This window comes from Cajanus cajan, chromosome 5 (assembly GCF_000230855.2).
Source record: "Cajanus cajan strain Asha chromosome 5, NIPB_CcT2T_4, whole genome shotgun sequence".
NCBI lineage: Eukaryota > Viridiplantae > Streptophyta > Magnoliopsida > Fabales > Fabaceae > Cajanus > Cajanus cajan.
Window position 1 is genome coordinate 19,440,096 of NC_138521.1, and position 21,914 is coordinate 19,462,009.

Genomic DNA, 21,914 nt, shown 5'->3' on the forward strand with positions numbered 1-21,914 from the left:
TGTCTTAAGAAGCCACACTTCTTGCATATAAGGTGTAATCCCTAACACTCCATGTGGAACCAAAAGAACCAAATATTTTCCACCACTGATTGGTTAAGGTCAATTTTGTTGAATCCTTCCCTATCTTGAATTTAATAATGATAAATTCTTAGTCTCAAATTTAGAAAGAAGAGTATTTAAGTGAGTGCTACTAATCTTGTGCTAGTGTTTCAGCAAAAGACAAATTAATTGATCAAAAGGTTGCAAGTCATGAAGTCTTCATGAACAAATTGGAAAGATTCACAAGATCATCCCTATGATATCATTAAAGGAAATTAAAAATATGTTAAGGAATGATAAAAGAAACCAAAAATAATGTATTTCCCAATTTGATGAACAGAAAACTTCAATGGAACAATCCTTCCCAAAAAACTTGATATGAAGACTTATTCAAAAGACTTGAACTAAAGACCTACTTAGAAGACACCTCATTCGTAAAGACTAACTGATACATTAAATAAACAATGATGTCAACGTTAAACATGAAGAACAAAAGCAAGCTCCAACGGACCTATTTGTTAAATGTCTATAAAGGGAAGACATTGGTCTCATTTTGAAATAAGCAATAAAGAAAAAGAGAAATCACTTAAACTCAACCAAACTATACTCTTTATTGCTTCATCCTCTGATTTTTTAAGAGAAATTCACTTCATACTTGTAATACTATTTTGTAATAGAAAAGAGAAGTGAGGTACCTTCCTTAGGAAGCTCTATTGTAGGATATTAACTTGTGATCTTTACTCTTTGGAAGAACACAAGAACCATTTTCTTGTAAACAACTTCCTAACTAGTACCGAGAGTCTAGTGATGTAGGAAAGAAAAGAAATCATAATAGGTTTTGTGGCTAGTCTAATCACAGGTGGTTGTGAGTTTATTTCTAAATAGGAAGTTTAGTGAAGTCTCTCTATAGGTGGTCGAGTGTTGCTACTAACAACAGGTGGTTGTGAGGCAGTGGTTGTATTAGCAAGTGGCTAAATTTATTGTAGTAGTTGGCTATGATTTTGATGAAAAATTTCACAAGATTGTGTAGGGCCTAGATGTAACCTAATTGAGGTGAACCAATATAAATTTCTATGTATATTCCCTCCTTCTCTAACTCTTTACTTGCTTATTTAGTTGACTACTCAAATTGTTATATCACTATATATTCTAAATCATAAACATATTAACAAATAAACTATTTTAGTAAAATATATTATGTATCAAAATTGTTTTCACTCAGATGATTAGCTTTCTAATGAACTAATCTAAAAAAGAAAATTTTTAAAAGGAAACAATTCAACTCCCATTCTTGTATTCTGACTTTCACTTCAAATCATCATACACTTGGGCAAATTTAACCTTGGTTATGTCTATGGTGCTCATATCAACCTTAACAGGTTTTCTAACGGTTGTAGTTAGGGCTACTAAAATGCTTTTGTCATAATACTCCCGACCTAAGGACAGAAAATGTATCCATACCTTAGTGTTATCAATGTGTACTTTTGAAGCCATGAAATTTGACACCCATGGTCTAATGGTTAAATAGTGGTCAATGACCATCCACGATCAAATTTTATGATGTAAAACTCATGTCCAACATCCACCATATCAAAATCGCTATACAATTTCCATATTGTTATTAGTCTATCCCTTAAAACAAACAAACATATTTTACAAAAGAATCTATAAAAATATTTTAGAAATGGCTTCTATGTATTACTATCAAGGATAGTCGATAGTAAAAGAATGAGTTTTGAAATTTTGAAATGGTGTTTTTTGAAATTCTTTTCTTTACGTTTACTATCCGAAACATTGGTGGTAAGAGATTGACTGTGATAGTAAGTACTGTCAAGGATAATCGACAGTACAAGATGGAAGAAAAAATATAGAGTGAGAGAGTTTGATATGGTTGTGAAAATATGACTGACATATTTATTTGATGCTACCAATGTTAGAAGATAGTAAATAATGTTTAAATAGAATGGGTAATGCATGACCTTTGATTTGGGGGCATAGACCTTTGGTCTAGGAAATGTTTAAGCATGAGCAATCCCACAAATGACTAGTCTTTATTTGATTTTGTGTCGTGATAGCCTACCGGGATGCACCAACTTTGACTAATATTGACTTGTTCGTGTTTAGTGGGGCATTGTCAAATCACTAAACAAAGTGACGTTAAGCTCTAGCTTCACTAAACACTCAAAAGGGAAATCTCCATGGACTAATGAGTCAAAATATTTTTTTAAAAGTATTTTTTAATCAAAATTTGTATTATATAAGCATATTGCATAACATGAATTGTCTTATGTATGGATAGTTTTAGTATGACTTTATTTTATTTGATATTTATTAAATTGAAATTAAATGTCTAATCTTGTAAAATTTGGGAACTCCTAGATTCTAGGGATTTTACCATGTAGGAAGATAAGAGAAACAAATAGAAAAATTGTTTGATGCAGTCCGGAGCATTAAGAATTTTGGGGATGTTTAGTAGTATGATAAAGTATTAGAATTTTACTATGATAAAGAACATGGTTTGTAATATATTATAATTTTGAATAACTTTACACTTATGTTATATCACTTTAATAAAAAAATGTATAATATATTTTAGTTTAAATTAAAATTCTTATTGATTAAATATCTTAATAAGTATTTTTAATGAGGAAAAGTAGGAGTATTAAATGCAATCTGGAAAGGGGGTTACAAGTTCTCTATTGGATTTCCTTGTCAGCCACACTAGACTTCAACAACTCTCTCACCACAACACCTTCCTAGTCTTGGCTTGGAGTACCCACTTAACCATGATACTTATTTGGCCATGGGAGAGACAATCCAATATTCTTCTCCTTTGTAGGCATCACGAGTATTTTGCACCTCTCCAAGCATCGGAAGTATTCTCCACTTCTTTAGGCATCACGAGTATTTTCTACCTCTTTAAGCATCACAACTATTCCCCACCACTTTAGGCATCCACTCAACCATGAAACTCACTTGGCAATGGGGAGACAAAATATTATTATTTCACCTCTTCAGGTTGCTTAAGTATTATTTCATCCAAGCCTCTTTAGGCTATCATCTTAGAAAACTCTTTCTAAGCTACCAACACTCCATGGGTTCTCCCCATCACTTTTCTTACGACCAAACTTCTACCCATTTTGGTGATTTGGGTTAAAAACATATTACATAGTAAGAGAAAGTGTTTGGGGGTAATATACAACTAATCAACACTCATCAGTTGAACTCTTCATGGTAGCTCTATCATACTTCACTCCATTTTCTGCATTTTCAATTTTAGATAAATGCTGGAGTGAATAGGAGTTACTTAATGACTTGTTTAGTTTTCCTTTCTCTCAAAAATATATATGTTCTATATTATTGACCATTTTCACAATATATCCTTAACAAGGATCCACCTTCTAATCTAGGACTTGAATAATCACTCATAAAAGTTAATAACCTCAGACATGTAATAATACTATCCTTAAGAACTTATTTGTGTGAAGCACAAGCCTCCAAAATATAAAAAGTTCTTTCCAATAGTAACTGAAGTAACAAAACTAGCAAGCTTTCTTAAGTGAGAACAATCCAAGAGTTCTATATATATACATACATATATATATATATATATATATATATATATATATATATAAGTCTTCAGTATTCTTCCATAATTGGTCTTCATATGCAGGTATTTGCAGTCTTTTCAGAATATAGCCTATACTATCTTTCATTTTCAGACTATTCTTGATATTATTTTCTTTGATTCTATTCACGACTTGAGCAGCCTTTTCTCTTAGTTGCTACAAATTGGCAAAATCAATTTCATCTTCTTCATCTGGATTTTGAGCCATCTGAATATTATAACAATCTTCAATAGCATCATTTTCTTCATCTGAATCAGTTCCCAATGAGGATATAACATCTAGCAATTGTTGTTTCAGTAGAGCCTTTTCTTCCTTGGAAGAAGGAATATTTTCCAAAATATTTTTGGTAAGAGGCTTTTCAATTTTTAAAGTTGATTGGGCCTCAGTGGATGGTCGAAAGCCCAAAGTTTTCCATTTTTGAAACCTATCTTCAACATATTTAACATCAAATTTTTTCCACCAAAAAACTTTAGTTTTTCTGCAAATAGTTTTTGGATAAGTCTCTTCTTTATGCTGGTGGATTTCAAGGAGATGGGCTAAGAGCCAACTTATGCCCATTGTGGAACAAAATTTTATAAGACGGAGATGAGGTGGCTGATTTGGTGTGAGAGATTTATATTTTTTATAAATATTCAGGACATTTTCAGGGATTATAGACTGAACAGGGCTTATTTGGAAGAACCAGTCTACAAACCAATTTGGTAGATGAAGGGGTAATTCATTTTTAAAACTTATATACCAGGAATGTTTGGGATTTTCTTCCAATAACATATAAGTCCAGGCCTTTTGATAGTCAAAATAGGAATATGAGTGTAGACACCCAATTTCGTACAGGGGCACACAAACAAGGAAATGGACCTCCGTTGTGAAGGAAAGGAGCTCTCGAAGCATGGAAACAAGAGATGACAGCTCAGAATGGGCTGTTCCAAGACCAGAACGGGCTGTTCCCAAAAACGGAACGGGCCGTTCCAAAACAAGTTGATATATGCAAGATTTGAACCCAGAACGGGCCATTCCGCTTTTGGAACGGGCCGTTCCAAGCTCTTATTTTACCTATAATAAACTTGCCCAGAACGGGCCGTTCTAAAACTGGAACGGGCCGTTTCCCTGGTTTGGAACGGGCCGTTCCACATTTAGAACGGGCCATTCCAGTGTCTTATTTTACCCATAACGGCCCGTTCTAGTCCCCTTCTGATTCCTATAAATAGGAGCCTTGGGCACAGTTTTCCAGGCAGCCAGAGAAATTTCGAATAAGACTCCTTTGAGCATGAAAATTCTCTATCTCTCTCCCTTCTATTGTATTTCTTGAGATTTGTGTCGCATCTCTATCTTCTCTCTCCCTCCTATTGTATTTCTTGAGATCTGTGAGGCATATTATAGTGTGAAAGGTCGCCACAAAGCACCTTCTCCATATTGGAAGATTCAATAAAGCTCGTTCAAGAGGTATTTCAGTCAATCTTTTTCTCTCTCTTTTATTTTTCATCTTTATCTCCTTTTTTTGTTATAACAAACTTCATAATGTAGATATTTTAGGGTTAATCGTTTAATTTATATTTTAAATATGTAAATAAATATTAATAAAGGGGATTCAATATTTAATTTATTAATTTTTATCATATTAACTTCATCATAGGGTACCAATTGAGGGCGTTGTAGGGGTGCTTAATACCTTCCCTACTCGTAACCGACCCCCGAACACAATTCTGGTTATCAAGGCCATTATTGGATCTTTAAAAACCTTTTCTTTTTCCAATGCTTTGAGTAAAATATTGGTGGCGACTCCATGAACCTATTTTCAAAACCATTGATTAAGGATTAGTCTGGTGTCCGGGCATTCCTTAATTAATGAGACTTTTAAAAGGATTTCTAAACCATAGGTCACAAGATCGGAAATTTTCGGGTTGCGACAATGAGGAGGGTCAAAAGGTCTAGAAAAATTCTTCTCGGTAAAAGGGTGTTGCTTCCAGTCATGGTAAGACAACACTTTGGCTATTTTCAATTTTGAATAGTTTATAATGGAGGGGTTTTTTGAATCTGCAACAGGAGTAATTTCTACATACCTAGTGTCTATTAAAATAAATTGATAAAAAATTTTATTTTTCTTTAGATTTTCATTTTTTGATATCCAACTCCAATGAGGAGGAGCTAGACTTTTCACAATTTTCCAAGGATCTTCTTCGTGCCAATGATCTTCAATAGAAACTACATGCTGGCATTGTTCAAGGATATGAAATTCTTTAGGGATAGTTTTCAAGGTAGAAGATACCATTCGGTACTAGAAACACACAGCAACGGATTGGTAAGTATTCATTTTAATAAGAAAGGAATTCAATTATTAAACTTTCAATATAAGATGTTAAGGTTCTGTATATTTCAAAATTATAAACAACAGTATTATAATTTTCAGCTTGAGAATAGTAATATTTAAGAATAGGTTAAGAATATGAAATAGAATTCAAATAGAAATTTACAAGAATATAATGAGTATGCTCTTGTATGAAAACATGGCCATCAGAGAAAAAGATAATCATTAAACTTACAAATATTTTACAGACTCGAAGCCAAGATTCTTAACTATGAAGGGGACTCAAAGAGAGGTAGAAGTTTAAGGCTCTAGGAGAGCGATGCCTTCTACTCTAAATGGGAGTCCTTTTATAGAAAAAGAATCGACCTTTATGCTAATAGTAACACATCTTAGACATACACGTGTTACCATCTAAATAAAAGCACTTACAACTGGCAAACCCTTTACTTTAGGTTGCCGACACAAAAGATAAAATACAACTGGCGAATCTTTACTTTAGACCGCCGACGCAAAAGACAAAATAAAAGACGCATCTTTTGGGCGACGTGGGGAACAAGGGACCCCCGACTTCTTACTCAGATGCCAAACTTTTCAAAGTCTTCAGTATTCTTCCATAATTGGTCTTCATATGCAGGTATTTGCAGTTTTTTCAGAATATAGCCTATATTATCTTTCATTTTCAGACTATTCTTGATATTATTTTCTTTGATTCTTTTCACGACTTGAGCATCCTTTTCTCTTAGTTGCTACAAATTGGCAAAATCAATTTCATCTTCTTCATCTGGATTTTGAGCCATCTGAATATTATAACAATCTTCAATAGCATCCTTTTCTTCATCTGAATCAGTTCCCAATGAGGATATAGCATCTAGCAATTGTTGTTTCAGTAGAGCCTTTTCTTCCTTAGAAGAAGGAATATTTTCCAAAATATATTTTTGGTAAGAGGCTTTTCAATTTTTAAAGTTGATTGGGCCTCAGTGGATGGTCGAAAGCCCAAAGTTTTCCATTTTTGAAACCTATCTTCAACATATTTAACATCAAATTTTTTCCATCAAAAAACTTTAGTTTTTCTGCAAATAGTTTTTGCCTAAGTCTCTTCTTTATGCTGGTGGATTTCAAGGAGATGGGCTAAGAGCCAACTCATGCCCATTGTGGAACAAAATTTTATAAGACGGAGATGAGGTGGTTGATTTGGTGTGAGGGATTTATATTTTTTATAAATATTCAGGACATTTTCAGGGATTATAGACTGAACAGGGCTTATTTGGAAGAACCAGTCTATAAACCAATTTGGTAGATGAAGGGGTAATTCATTTTTAAAACTTATATACCAGGAATGTTTGGGATTTTCTTCGAATAACATATAAGTCCAGGCCTTTTGATAGTCAAAATAGGAATATGAGGGAGGGTCAAAAGGTCTAGAAAAATTCTTCTCGGTAAAGGGGTGTTGCTTCCAGTCATGGTAAAACAACACTTTGGCTATTTTCAATTTTGAATAGTTTATAATGGAGGGGTTTTTTGAATCTGCAAGAGTGTCGTAACCCGAAAATTTCCGATCTTGCGACTTATGGTTTAGACATCCTTTTAAAGATCTCATCAATTAAGGAATGCCCAAACACCAGACTAATCCTTAATTAATGGTTTTGAAAATAGGTTCATGGAGTCGCCACCAATATTTTACTCAAAACATTGGAAAAAGAAAAGGTTTTTAAAAGTCCAATAATGGCCTTGATAACCAGAATTGGGTTCGGGGGTCGGTTACATGTAGGGAAGGTATTAAGCACCCCTACAACGCCCTTAATCGGTACCCTATGACGAAGTTTAACATTATAAATAATAATAATATAAATATTAAATCCCCTTTTATTGATGACTATTTACATGCTTGAAATTTAAATTAAACAATTGACTCTAAAATATCTACATGATTATTTTTATTATAACAATGTAAAATAAAAGAAGAGAAAGATAAAACAAGAGATTGATGAGTAATACCTCGTAACAAGCTTTATTGGATCTTCAACTATGAGGATTTTAGGTGCTTTGTGGCAACCTTTCACACTACAATAAGCCTCACAAAACTCAAGAAGTACAATAGGAGAGAGGGAGAGAAAAAAAGGGAGAAATTTCGAGCTCTATGGAGCTTTGGACGAAATTTTGAAGGTCCCCCAAACTGTTGGCCGAGATTCTCTATTTATAGGCATCAGATGTGGGCCGGAACGGCCCGTTCTGGATTCGGAACGGCCCGTTCCGGATCCGAACGTTATGCAGTACATTTGCACCCTAGAACGGCCCGTTCTGAAACCAGAACGGCCCGTTCCAGGGAACTAGAACGGCCCGTTCTGATTTCAGAACGGCCGTTCTGGGGTACAGATTTTAAGCCCCCTTGATTGGTTCGGAATGGCCCGTTCTGGTCTAGAATGGCCCGTTCCAACCTATATTTTTTTAGGCTTTTTAGAAGCCCAGAACGGCCCGTTCTGATTGAGAACGGCCCGTTCCGGACTTGGGAACGGCCCGTTCCGATTTTGGAATGGCCCGTTCCGGGCCACTAAAAAATTAGTTTGGGCCTTTGGGCCTTCTGATGTCCTATCTTGTTATTTGTATGCCCCCCGGACGAAATTGGGTGTCTACAGCTACCCCTCTTTACTTGTCCTTTGGAATAGCTGTGTTGCTTTTCCAAAGGCAAGTAAAGACGTAGACATTTCGTCCGGGTCTTCTTCCCGTCTTTGTGTTGGTGCTTCTGTGTTGCTTCCCTTGGACAGGTGTATTTGCTCGTATCCTCACCCTTTAGAGCAGTTGAGCATTGATTGCGTACTCAAGGTTGATAAACTGTACACCTGATCTTCAGTCTTCGAGTAGAAGCTCCATTGTTTCTCTTGTGATAATGTGTGCCTTTATTTGTTGCTTGTTGAAGAGGGAGTATATTATGAGCTCAGCCTCTCCAGGCTGGACTGATATTTAGGGCTTCAGCCGGCCCACAGGTGGGAGCTCGATGGCAATCCCGATTTTGACTTTGAAGAACTCGGCGGTACCCTCATTGTCATTCAGTGATTTGAGAGGCTCAACGGCGGCTCTCGATCAAGCTTGGCTGATTTTAAGGCTTCAACCAACCTATGGTGGGAGCTCGGCGGCATCCCGGTTTCAATTTCGAGGAACTCGGCGGTACCCTCGTTGTTGTGGTAGTATTTTCGTAGCCTCTTCAGGCCGTAGTATTTTCGTAGCCTCTTCAGGCCATAGTATTTTCGTAGCCTCTTCAGACCATAGTATTTTCGTAGCCTCTACAGGCCGTAGTATTTTCGTAGCCTCTACAGGCCGTAGTATTTTCGTAGCCTTTTCAGACCGTAGTATTTTCGTAGCCTCTTCAGGCCGTAGTATTTTTGTAGCCTCTTCAGGCCGTAGTATTTTCGTAGCCTCTTCAGGCCGTAGTATTTTCATAGCCTCTTCAGACCATAGTATTTTCATAGCCTCTCCAGGCCGTAGTATTTTCATAGCCTCTCCAGGCCGTCTGCTGGTGTTGATGATGTGATTGCCCCTTGACGAGGATTGTTGATAAGTGGTGCCCTTGTGTTGGTGGGCAAAGGAGTAGATGGTTGATAGAGATTCTGGTGTTGCCCCTGCCATGTGAGTATTGTGATGCCTCTCCAGGCGAGATGTTGAGTCCTTTTGATTCATTGATTGTTGTGGAATGAAAGACTGCCCCTAAGTGGATGGGCAGGAGATGTTTGTTGTGCCCCTGTGTTGGTGGGCAGAGAAGTGGATGGCTGGCGGGGATTCCAGTGTTGCCCCTACCACGTGAGTATTGTGATGCCTCTCCAGGCGCCTGCTTGTGGTAGGTTTTTTCTGAATTTTATATTTGTTTAGCTTCGGCTTTTTCATGTTTGAAGCTTGCCTTTTTCTGCTATTTTCTAAATGCTTCGGCTTTTTCAACATGTATGAAGCTTGCCTTTTGCTGTTTTATCTTTTGTTATCATCATTGGTGGAGGGATCCCATCCCATGATGATGTTATTTGCTTAATATTTATTGATGAGTATTATTTTGGAAGCCACTCCTGGCTTTGGTAAGGAAACTATTCCTAGTCTTGGCATTCTCTTCATTCAATTAAGGAGTAAGGCGTGATGGCCTCTTCATGCTTGTGGACTTGATTATTCTTCCTCGTCCGGTTCTATCCCGTCTTGCTGTTGACATGTCTTTTGTTTCTTGGTGGCTATATGAAACCACTTGTATGGAATGCCCTTGTTGGGGCTATGCTTTTTGACACGATCTTGGCTTTAAAGCACTGTCTAGTTGTTGATCTTTTTTACGAGGGCTTCGGCCTCTTGATTCCTCCAACAAGGGGTGGATAGGCACACACAAAGAATGCAGGAATGCAAAAGAAAATGCGAAGCAGGAATGAATTGGATTTTTTTTTTCAATTTTTTTTTTTTTTTTAAATGAACTTATACCCTTTTGTGCACGCTTGTGCCATATGCATGTTATGCAGTGATGCTTCTATGCTAATGCTTAAAATGAAAATTTATTTTTACTTTCAAGAAATTAATCTATGCGCATTGATCAATGACATGGACTGTTAGCCTTTAGCCCTGTCGAATTTAGTGTTGCTTCTTGAACCTGAGGTTTGTGTAGTTCGGCCCTCTTGCTTGTACCGAATATGCTATGTTAGCTCTTAGATTAGGTGTACCTAGACTCTGTTCTAGGACACCTCCATCTTCTCCTTTTGAGTGTTCACTGTGCATACTCCGTGTATCTCTCAAATTTATCTTAATGCCATATAGGTCAAGAGGAAAGAGAGGAAGAGGATATATATATATTTTTTTTGTAAAAGTTTTGGTAGAAAGGATTTTTTTTCAAAAATGGTTTATAGAAGAATGGCTGGCTGAGGTAGGCTAGTGGTTTAGGCTGATGAACAAGCACATTCAAAGTGAGGAAATCATTTTCTACGTTAGCTTATTATTTCCTTCAGAGTTAAGCGATGACTTAGGATTGCATATTGATTAAATGATCTTCTCGAGCTGCCTTTCGGTTTTCAGCTCGGGATGCTGCTTTGTCCTAACTTTTGCCTAGGTTACTTGAGATGTATTCCCTAGCGGACATTTTCTTTTTTTCTTTGATCCTCACTTTTGCCTAGGCTACCCTTTTTGTTTGTGAGTCTCCTAGCGGACCTTGCCCTAATTTTTGCGCAGCCCCCTTAGTGGGTTTCCTGCCAGGCCTTTGTCCTTGCAGCATTTGTGATCATCTTTCATTCCTTCATTAAAATGGGATGCCCCTTGCACTGATTTCATTTGGACTTTTATCCACAAGTCATGCCCAATTTGATTGATCTATATGTGTTTTTTTTTATTGCGTATTAAGCCATTGTTTCTGATGACATCCCTATTTTAAATGTGCTTGCTCATTTAAGGTTTTGTTGATGAGGCTTAGAGTAGATAAAAGGGAGAAGAGAAATGAAATAGAAAAGTGTATGGCATTAAAATAGAATTTTCAATTTACACGTGCCCATTTAATGTAGCTCGAGGGCCCGGGCATTCCCCGAGTTCGTGATTCATACACAAAGAAGTAGAGGGAGGTTGCCCCTTAAAGAGGCCTAGGTTGTCTGACTGTAGGGCTAGTCCTACACTTGCTTGGATGTGACAATTCAGAAGTTCTCGTGTAGAGAGAGGCCCTTTGGCTTCTTCTCTCATGAAAGTGTTGTCAACCCATATCCTGAGCCTTTCCTAAGAAGTAAGAATATGTAGAAGTGATGATAGAGCTTTCCATGGAGTCTTGTTTTTCAAGAGGAACATCCAAGCTGTCTCTCGATTTTCAGCTCGAACAAACATTATTCTTTTTTGTTTTGTTTTTTTTTTTTTTTTTTTATACTAGAATGCCCTTTGCGGGTTTTCATTCTAACGTTTCTTAACAAGCAATGCTTCTCTCTTGTTGAAATCATCCTTCAAGAAAGCTCTATTCACTTTGCCTTTTGTGGGATTCGTCTTCCTTGTTCCGCTTAGATTTCACAGTTGCACAACACGGCCTTATTTTCTTTGGGGCAAGAGTTGGCGTCTTAATGATTGTGAAATTCTTTACCTTAAACTCTTTATGCACGGCTTATTTTCCATTATTTCTGACTAACGCACATAGGTTAATTTCTCTTTTTATTCTCATTTATTTTTTCAAGAAGGATATGTTCTAAATGAATGCAATGCAGAATGAAGAGAAAGTTAAGAATAATAAATATCAGTCTCATTGATTTATTTATTTGTGAATGCTCAAATAGGTTTTGACAGTAATAACAAATCAAAGCAAAGGCCCAACCATAGTGTTTTTTTTGTTTATAAAATCGATTCGGGCTTTGTCGTATATTAGAGCATTCACTTTTCTTAACTTTCTCTATATGTTGCTGATACCTAATTTTAACCTAGAATGCATGCCATTTTTGTTTTTGTCTAAATTTTATCATGTTTTAATTAACTATGAGATATGATGCATGATATGAATATACATATATTTTTTAAGGTATTGTACATTTTTTTTTTTGGAAAGGAAACTACTTATATGCTGCGATGATATGATGACCTAAGAACGTACAAAAGGGCATAAATTTCTCTATTTTTTTTCTCTATCATTTTATTATTATCTGTTTGCTAATTTTAAAATTTCAATCCACTCTTATTAGAAGAAATAGTACAAACAAATGCACACACACATGTGGTCCCTGTTAAGAAAGTGCATTGTACAAGGCGGTTCTAATTATCCTCACTGGTCTTAAGGCCCCCAAGGTGCCCCCATTATAGGGACTCAGTATCTCTGTCGCCGTCACCTGGCAAACTCTAAGGTTTGTCGCAGTATTTCGGGCTAGAGTAACCGGTTATCACCTTGAGTGTGATTTCCGACAAGGCTCGCAGGCTCCAAGGCCAAACTTGGGCCGGTCGTACGTCAACCACTCCCTATGTTTAATACCCTCATGCCCCCGGGTGTAGGGGGAACTGTTGTGTGCAAAGATTTGTGTACAATTTTATTTCAAATAGGTGCGGAATTTAAATAAGCAAACAGATATCAAAACCAAACAAAGAAAACAAACAAGGTAAAGGAGAAAAATATTTAAATTATTATTTTTTATTTTATTAACTTCATCAATTAAATGCGCCTGACCCTCTTTAAACTTCCCCAGTGGAGTCGCCTTCTGTCGTAACCCGAAAATTTCCGATCTTGCGACCTATGGTTTAGACATCCTTTTAAAGATCTCATCAATTAAGGAATGCCCAAACACCAGACTAATCCTTAATTAATGGTTTTGAAAATAGGTTCATGGAGTCGCCACCAATATTTTACTCAAAACATTGGAAAAAGAAAAGGTTTTTAAAAGTCCAATAATGGCCTTGATAACCAGAATTGGGTTCGAGGGTCGGTTACGTGTAGGGAAGGTATTAAGCACCCCTACAACGCCCTTAATCGGTACCCTATGACGAAGTTTAACATTATAAATAATAATAATATAAATATTAAATCCCTTTTATTGATGACTATTTACATGCTTGAAATTTAAATTAAACAATTGACTCTAAAATATCTACATGATTATTTTTATTATAACAATGTAAAATAAAAGAAGAGAAAGATAAAACAAGAGATTGATGAGTAATACCTCGTAACAAGCTTTATTGGATCTTCAACTATGGGGATTTTAGGTGCTTTGTGGCAACCTTTCACACTACAATAAGCCTCACAAAACTCAAGAAGTACAATAGGAGAGAGAGAGAGAAAAAAAGGGAGAAATTTCGAGCTCTATGGAGCTTTGGACGAAATTTTGAAGGTCCCCCAAACTGCTGGCCGAGATTCTCTATTTATAGGCATCAGATGTGGGCCGGAACGGCCCGTTCTGGATTCGGAACGGCCCGTTCCGGATCCGAACGTTATGCAGTACATTTGCACCCTAGAACGGCCCGTTCTGAAACCAGAACGGCCCGTTCCAGGGAACCAGAACGGCCCGTTCTGATTTCAAAACGGCCGTTCTGGGGTACAGATTTTAAGCCCCCTTGATTGGTTCGGAACGGCCCATTCTGGTCTAGAATGGCCCGTTCCAACCTATATTTCTTTAGGCTTTTTAGAAGCCCAGAACGGCCCGTTCTGATTAAGAACGGCCCGTTCCGGACTTGGGAACGGCCCGTTCCGATTTTGGAACTGCCCGTTCCGGGCCACTAAAAAATTAGTTTGGGCCTTTGGGCCTTCTGATGTCCTATCTTGTTATTTGTATGCCCCCCGGACGAAATTGGGTGTCTACAAAGAGGAGTAATTTCTACATACCTAGTGTCTATTAAAATAAATTGATAAAATTTTATTTTTCTTTATAATTTCATTTTTTGGTATCCAACTCCAATGAGGAGGAGCTAGACTTTTCACAATTTTCCAAGGATCTTCTTCGTGCCAGTGATCTTCAATAGTAACTACATGCTGGCATTGTTCAAGGATATGAAATTCTTTAGGGATAGTTTTCAAGGTAGAAGATACCATTCGGTACCAGAAACACACAGCAGCGGATTGGTAAGTATTCATTTTAATAAGAAAGGAATTCAATTATTAAACTTTCAATATAAGATGTTAAGGTTCTGTATATTTCAAAATTATAAACAACAATATTATAATTTTCAGCTTGAGAATAGTAATATTTAAGAATAGGTTGAGAATATGAAATAGAATTCAAATAGAAATTTACAAGAATATAATGAGTATGCTCTTGTATGAAAACATGGCCATCAGAGAAAAAGATAATCATTAAACTTACAAATATTTTACAGACTCGAAGCCAAGGTTCTTAACTATGAAGGGGACTCAAAGAGAGGTAGAAGTTTAAGGCTCTAGGAGAGCGATGCCTTCTACTCTAAATGGGAGTCCTTTTATAGAAAAAGAACCGACCTTTATGCTAATAGTAACACATCTTAGACATACACGTGTTACCATCTAAATAGAAGCACTTACAACTGGTAAACCCTTTACTTTAGGTTGCCGACACAAAAGATAAAATACAACTGGCGAATCTTTACTTTAGACCGCCGACGCAAAAGACAAAATAAAAGACGCATCTTTTGGGCGACGTGGGGAACAAGGGACCCCCGACTTCTTACTCAGATGCCAAACTTTTCAAAGTCTTCAGTATTCTTCCATAATTGGTCTTCATATGCAGGTATTTGCAGTCTTTTCAGAATATAGCCTATACTATCTTTAATTTTCAGACTATTCTTGATATTATTTTCTTTGATTCTTTTCACGACTTGAGCAGCCTTTTCTCTTAGTTGCTACAAATTGGAAAAATCAATTTCATCTTCTTCATCTGGATTTTGAGCCATCTGAATATTATAACAATCTTCAATAGCATCCTTTTCTTCATCTGAATCAGTTCCCAATGAGGATATAGCATCTAGCAATTATTGTTTCAGTAGAGCCTTTTGTTCCTTAGAAGAAGGAATATTTTCCATAATATTTTTGGTAAGAGGCTTTTCAAATTTTAAAGTTGATTAGGCCTCAGTGGATGGTCAAAAGCCCAAAGTTTTCCGTTTTTGAAACCTATCTTCAACATATTTAACATCAAATTTTTTCCACCAAAAAACTTTAGTTTTTCTGCAAATAGTTTTTGGATAAGTCTGTTCTTTATGCTGGTGGATTTCAAGGAGATGGGCTAAGAGCCAACTTATGCCCATTGTGGAACAAAATTTTATAAGACGGAGATGAGGTGGCTGATTTGGTGTGAGGCATTTATATTTTTTATAAATATTCAGGACATTTTCAGGGATTATAGACTGAACAGGGCTTATTTGGAAGAACCAGTCTACAAACCAATTTGGTAGATGAAGGGGTAATTCATTTTTAAAACTTATATACCAGGAATGTTTGGGATTTTCTTCCAATAACATATAAGTCCAGGCCTTTTGATAGTCAAAATAGGAATATGAGGGAGGGCCAAAAGGTCTAGAAAAATTCTTCTCGGTAAAGGGGTGTTGCTTCCAGTCATGGTAAGACAACACTTTGGCTATTTTCAATTTTGAATAGTTTATAATGGAGGGGTTTTTTGAATCTGCAACAGGAGTAATTTCTACAGACCCAGTGTCTATTAAAATAAATTGATAAAATATTTTATTTTTCTTTAGATTTTCATTTTTTGGTATCCAAGTCCAATGAGGAGGAGCTAGACTTTTCACAATTTTCCAAGGATCTTCTTCGTGCCAATGATCTTCAATAGTAACTACATGCTGGCATAATTCAAGGATATGAAATTCTTTAGGGATAGTTTTCAAGGTAGAAGATACCATTCAGTACCAGAAACACACAGCAGCGGATTGGTAAGTATTCATTTTAATAAGAAAGGAATTCAATTATTAAACTTTCAATATAAGATGTTAAGGTTCTGTATATTTCAAAATTATAAACAACAGTATTATAATTTTCAGCTTGAGAATAGTAATATTTAAGAATAGGTTGAGAATATGAAATAGAATTCAAATAGAAATTTACAAGAATATAATGAGTATGCTCTTGTATGAAAACATGGCCATCAGAGAAAAAGATAATCATTAAACTTACAAATATTTTACAGACTCGAAGCCAAAGTTCTTAACTATGAAGGGGACTCAAAGAGAGGTAGAAGTTTAAGGCTCTAGGAGAGCGATGCCTTCTACTCTAAATGGGAGTCCTTTTATAGAAAAAGAACCGACCTTTATGCTAATAGTAACACATCTTAGACATACACGTGTTACCATCTAAATAAAAGCACTTACAATTGGCAAACCCTTTACTTTAGGTTGCCGACACAAAAGATAAAATACAACTGGCGAATCTTTACTTTAGACCGCCGACGCAAAAGACAAAATAAAAGACGCATCTTTTGGGCGACGTGGGGAACAAGGGACCCACGACTTCTTACTCAGATGCCAAACTTTTCAAAGTCTTCAGTATTCTTCCATAATTGGTCTTCATATGCAGGTATTTGCAGTCTTTTCAGAATATAGCCTATACTATCTTTCATTTTCAGACTATTCTTGATATTATTTTCTTTGATTCTTTTCACGACTTGAGCAGCCTTTTCTCTTAGTTGCTACAAATTGGCAAAATCAATTTCATCTTCTTCATCTGGATTTTGAGCCATCTGAATATTATAACAATCTTAAATAGCATCCTTTTCTTCATCTGAATCAGTTCCCAATGAGGATATAGCATCTAGCAATTGTTGTTTCAGTAGAGCCTTTTCTTCCTTAGAAGAAGGAATATTTTCCAAAATATATTTTTGGTAAGAGGCTTTTCAATTTTTAAAGTTGATTGGGCCTCAGTGGATGGTCGAAAGCCCAAAGTTTTCCATTTTTGAAACCTATTTTCAACATATTTAACATCAAATTTTTTCCACCAAAAAACTTTAGTTTTTCTGCAAATAGTTTTTGGATAAGTCTCTTCTTTATGCTGGTGGATTTCAAGGAGATGGGCTAAGAGCCAACTTATGCCCATTGTGGAACAAAATTTTATAAGACGGAGATGAGGTGGCTGATTTGGTGTGAGGGATTTATATTTTTTATAAATATTCAGGACATTTTCAGGGATTATAGACTGAACAGGGCTTATTTGGAAGAACCAGTCTACAAACCAATTTGGTAGATGAAGGGGTAATTCATTTTTAAAACTTATATAAGTCCAGGCCTTTTGATAGTCAAAATAGGAATATGAGGGAGGGTCAAAAGGTCTAGAAAAATTCTTCTCTATAAAGGGGTGTTGCTTCCAGTCATTGTAAGACAACACTTTGGCTATTTTCAATTTTGAATAGTTTATAATGGAGGGGTTTTTTGAATATGCAACAGGAGTAATTTCTGCAGACCCAGTGTCTATTAAAATAAATTGATAAAAAAATTTATTTTTCTTTAGATTTTCATTTTTTGGTATCCAACTTCAATGAGGAGGAGCTAGACTTTTCACAATTTTCCAAGGATATTCTTCGTGCCAATGATCTTCAATAGTAACTACATGCTGGCATTGTTCAAGGATATGAAATTCTTTAGGGATAGTTTTCAAGGTAGAAGATACCATTCGGTACCAGAAACACACAGCAGCGGATTGGTAAGTATTAATTTGTTTTTCTAATTTCATATTATTACAAATTTCTAATGCAGTATTTTTTATTACAGCAATTATTCTTCCATATGTTAATTCTTGCAAATTTTCATCATATGTTTGGCTCAATTTTTCTCGAACTTTTGTGGCAAAAACTGGAGGCAAGCCTGCAATAAATTTTTCTTTCCAAAAGTTTTCTTTGCAGTCTGCTCTAGTCATTACCATCATAATAAAATTATCTACATACCATCTAAAATCTCCTAAGGTTGGACATCTTAGATTATGTAAAAGAGTATTTGTTTTATTATCAAAAATATTTGAATCGCCCATAAAACTTTGTATTATGGAGATTATTAAGGTTTCTACCATAAAGGGTATATTTGTTCCATCTTCAACTTTTGTTACTGTTAAAATATAGTTTCGTTGGTCTTGAGTGAGATAATTATCCCACCATCCTTTTAAGGATCCTGTAAATCCGGCTATTAACAGTTTTACAGTTTGTAATTCATTATGTTTAGCTCTATAGGCAGAAGCAGCCATTGACATTTCATGGGTTTTTCTTAGTATTTGATGTTCAGTCATTCCATCTATATTCCATTCAGTTATTCCTTCACCATTAAAGGCAGAAAGACTTTCTAAATTCCATTCTTCAAATTGTATATCTGGAAGGGTAGGTCTTCTATAATAATTTCTAGTAGTAGGCATGTTATTCGTATTTGGATTTTGATTAAATTTTCTTTGTATTCTAGATATATCATTTTCTAAATCTTCTAATTTTATATTTCCTATTTCTTCTGGAGGAATTTCTAATATATTAATATTTTTTATATTTAATTTTTCTAATGTTTTATTAATTTCTATTAATAAATTATCGGTATTATTTCCTAATTTAAATTCTTTATATTCTTTGTCAGTAAATCTAGTAGGGGTTATTAATGATCTTTCTAAAGGTTTTATACCTAGAGGGTTTATATTTATTTTTTCAGGTTCTTTTTCAGAAACTTTTATTGCTACTTGATGTAATAATTGATTTGTATAATTTAATTGACTATGAACATTTTGAATATCTAATACCGTTAGATTGTCATCTAAATTTCTTCTTCCTATCATCTTAAAAGGTGAAGCTACTACTTCTTTATTTTCTATATTTGGAAATTTAACTTCTTCTAAGGGAGGTATTTCGCTTATTCTTTCTCCTGATTTTGTTTTCCAAATTTTTTCAGCATTTTTTAAAACATTTATTCTTAAAGTTTTTAAACAATTTTCTTCAAACCATTTAAAATAAGGAATATTTTCTTGAATTTCTTCTAAGTATTTATAATAAATTTCTCTGTAATTTTTTAATTCTTCTTGGGAGAATGTTTCAAAAAACAATTTTCTTTTTTCTTGGTTTTCTTCTGCTAAGAATTCGTGTCTTAACAATTCTTTATTTATTTCAAATTTTTTAATTACATTTATAGAAGAATCTATATTTTCTCCTAGTTCTGTGTTAGAAGGAGAATTATGGGTTTTAACTTCTTCCCAAATATATTCTGGAGTAGGTGTAGTATGATCTGGTTTTATTCCTTTTAAATTCATATTTTTATGATATATAAAACTAGATCTATCTAAGGATCTTCTTGCTATATGAAATGTGTGAGGGGATGTTCTAGAGCTTTCTCCTATTTTTAAAGAATTAATTTTTCTTAATGGGGTAAAAGAAACTTCTACTGTTCCTGATTTATATTCAATTATTTCTTCTATTTCTACTGGGTCTGGAGGATCTTGTTTTAAAATATCTTCTATTCTCCATTTTAATCCAGTTGTTATTTCATTGTGTTTCAATGTTTTGGTATTACTGCACTAATTTTTTCTGGATTTATTAGCAACATGGTAGTTTCATCTTTACGGGACATTAATAAGGCTTTGGGAGCCAAATTAGTTTTCATTACTTTATAATATATTCTGTATACTATTGTTACTGGGTATGAATTTTTATTCCATTTATTTTCAAGAATTTTAACATCCAATATTAGATTATTATCAGTATTATGAAAGCTTTTAAGGGCTACTAAATAATTTGGATAATTATTAATATATACTGGTCGTTGATGTAAATTTGTTTCAAACATAGCCAAAATCTGATTTTCAAGTTCAGTTGGTTTATTATCTCTTAATGCTACAAACATAAGAGTTATATATATATATATACTATATATAACTCTTTAAAACTGACGATTCATTTCTAAAAACTCCCTTTTTAAAAACAAAACCTTTTTTTGTAAAAAAAAAAACAATTGTAAATAAAACAAAATACATAAAAATAATTATAATAAAATACATATTTTCTTCACATACTTATTATAATAAAATGATTTCACAAACCTTTCTTTATTTAATTAAAAATACTCATAATTATTTTAAAAGTCTTTGAATTATTTTCTAAAACTTATTTAATTAATTATAACATCATTTTAATAATTTTATAAAACTTAAGGTGTTACAATTTTTTCCCCTAAAGAAAGTTCTTCCTCAAAATTTTTCTCAAAAGAAACAAATGGATAGAAAATACAAGAACATACTTTCTGAGTAGGGTGACATAGAACAATAACAAGAGTGTTTGGTGAGGAAAGAAACAATGTTATTTAATAAGTAACTTCCCTGACTCTAAAATTTATTTTTATGATAACTAAAATTGTATTAGAGAAATATTTTTACTAAAATAATAAAATAAGAATTGATGTTAAATACATTGAGTACAAAAAGTTTGTGTTTATATACATTTAATTTTATTTTTGTTGTATAGGTTTTAAACAAATAACATAATCTTACATATTTTTAATTGATTTTTAAAAAAGTTGAAAAAAATCAAATCACAAAAGATTAGTTTGGTTTGATTCGAATCTCATAATACATTCAAACTGAGTTAAACCTAATTGCACTTAATTTCCTTGATTGGTTCATGTGACTTTTGTAACACTCCTCAGATTTTTTATCTCAGTGGTTGCATTTTACAAAACTTCACATGGTGACATTTCACACAATTTCTTATTGATCAGAATCCTTCACCAATTAGAACATTAAGTGAATAGCCCTTTCTGAGATGCCATATCACTTTTAGGATCAATTGTCCCCACAAGTACAACATTTTTTAGTGTGTTTTGTCTTCTCTTGCACATTTTCTATGAAACTTCTCAAAAGGTCACTCATTTAAATTGCTTAAAATCAAGCATGTTTAACTGTGAAATTCTTAAGTGATGAATTACCGATAAGTAAACCCATCTTGTTGGTATAGTTAATATCAATTTATTACTTTAAGTCATCCTCAATTATACACTTTTACACATGTATAACCACTAGATTCTTCTCATTTTGGTGTGTTAGAAATGTTAAAACTTTTGAGCCAAAAATTGAAACAAATTACACCACAAACACGCCTAATTCATGTGAACATATTGCTCGTTTTCAAGACTTCCAAGGAACGAATGCACTCATGATCCTCCTCCGTCAGCCTTAGTTCCTTTGAGACTCCACACGTGTATTCCTGCAATGGCTGAAGTTCATTTAATTTGGGTTAAAAACCTCTTTTGGTCCCTTATAATATTTTTTGTTTCAATTTAGTCCCACTTTAATTTTAAGACTTAATTTGGTCCCCAATAATTTAAATCATTGCAATTTGGGACTTCCGTCTAAATGATTTAAACGGAGTTAACTGGTGGCCACGTGGATGCCAGGTGGATGCCACGTAGATGCCACGTAGGTGGATCCCAAAATACTTGAATACACCTGGAACCAGAACGGCCCGTTCTGGTTACACTATTGGTGTGTAAATTTTGTACCTAGAACGGACCGTTTCAGATGCAAAAATAACACACCAACAGTGTAACCAGAATGGGCC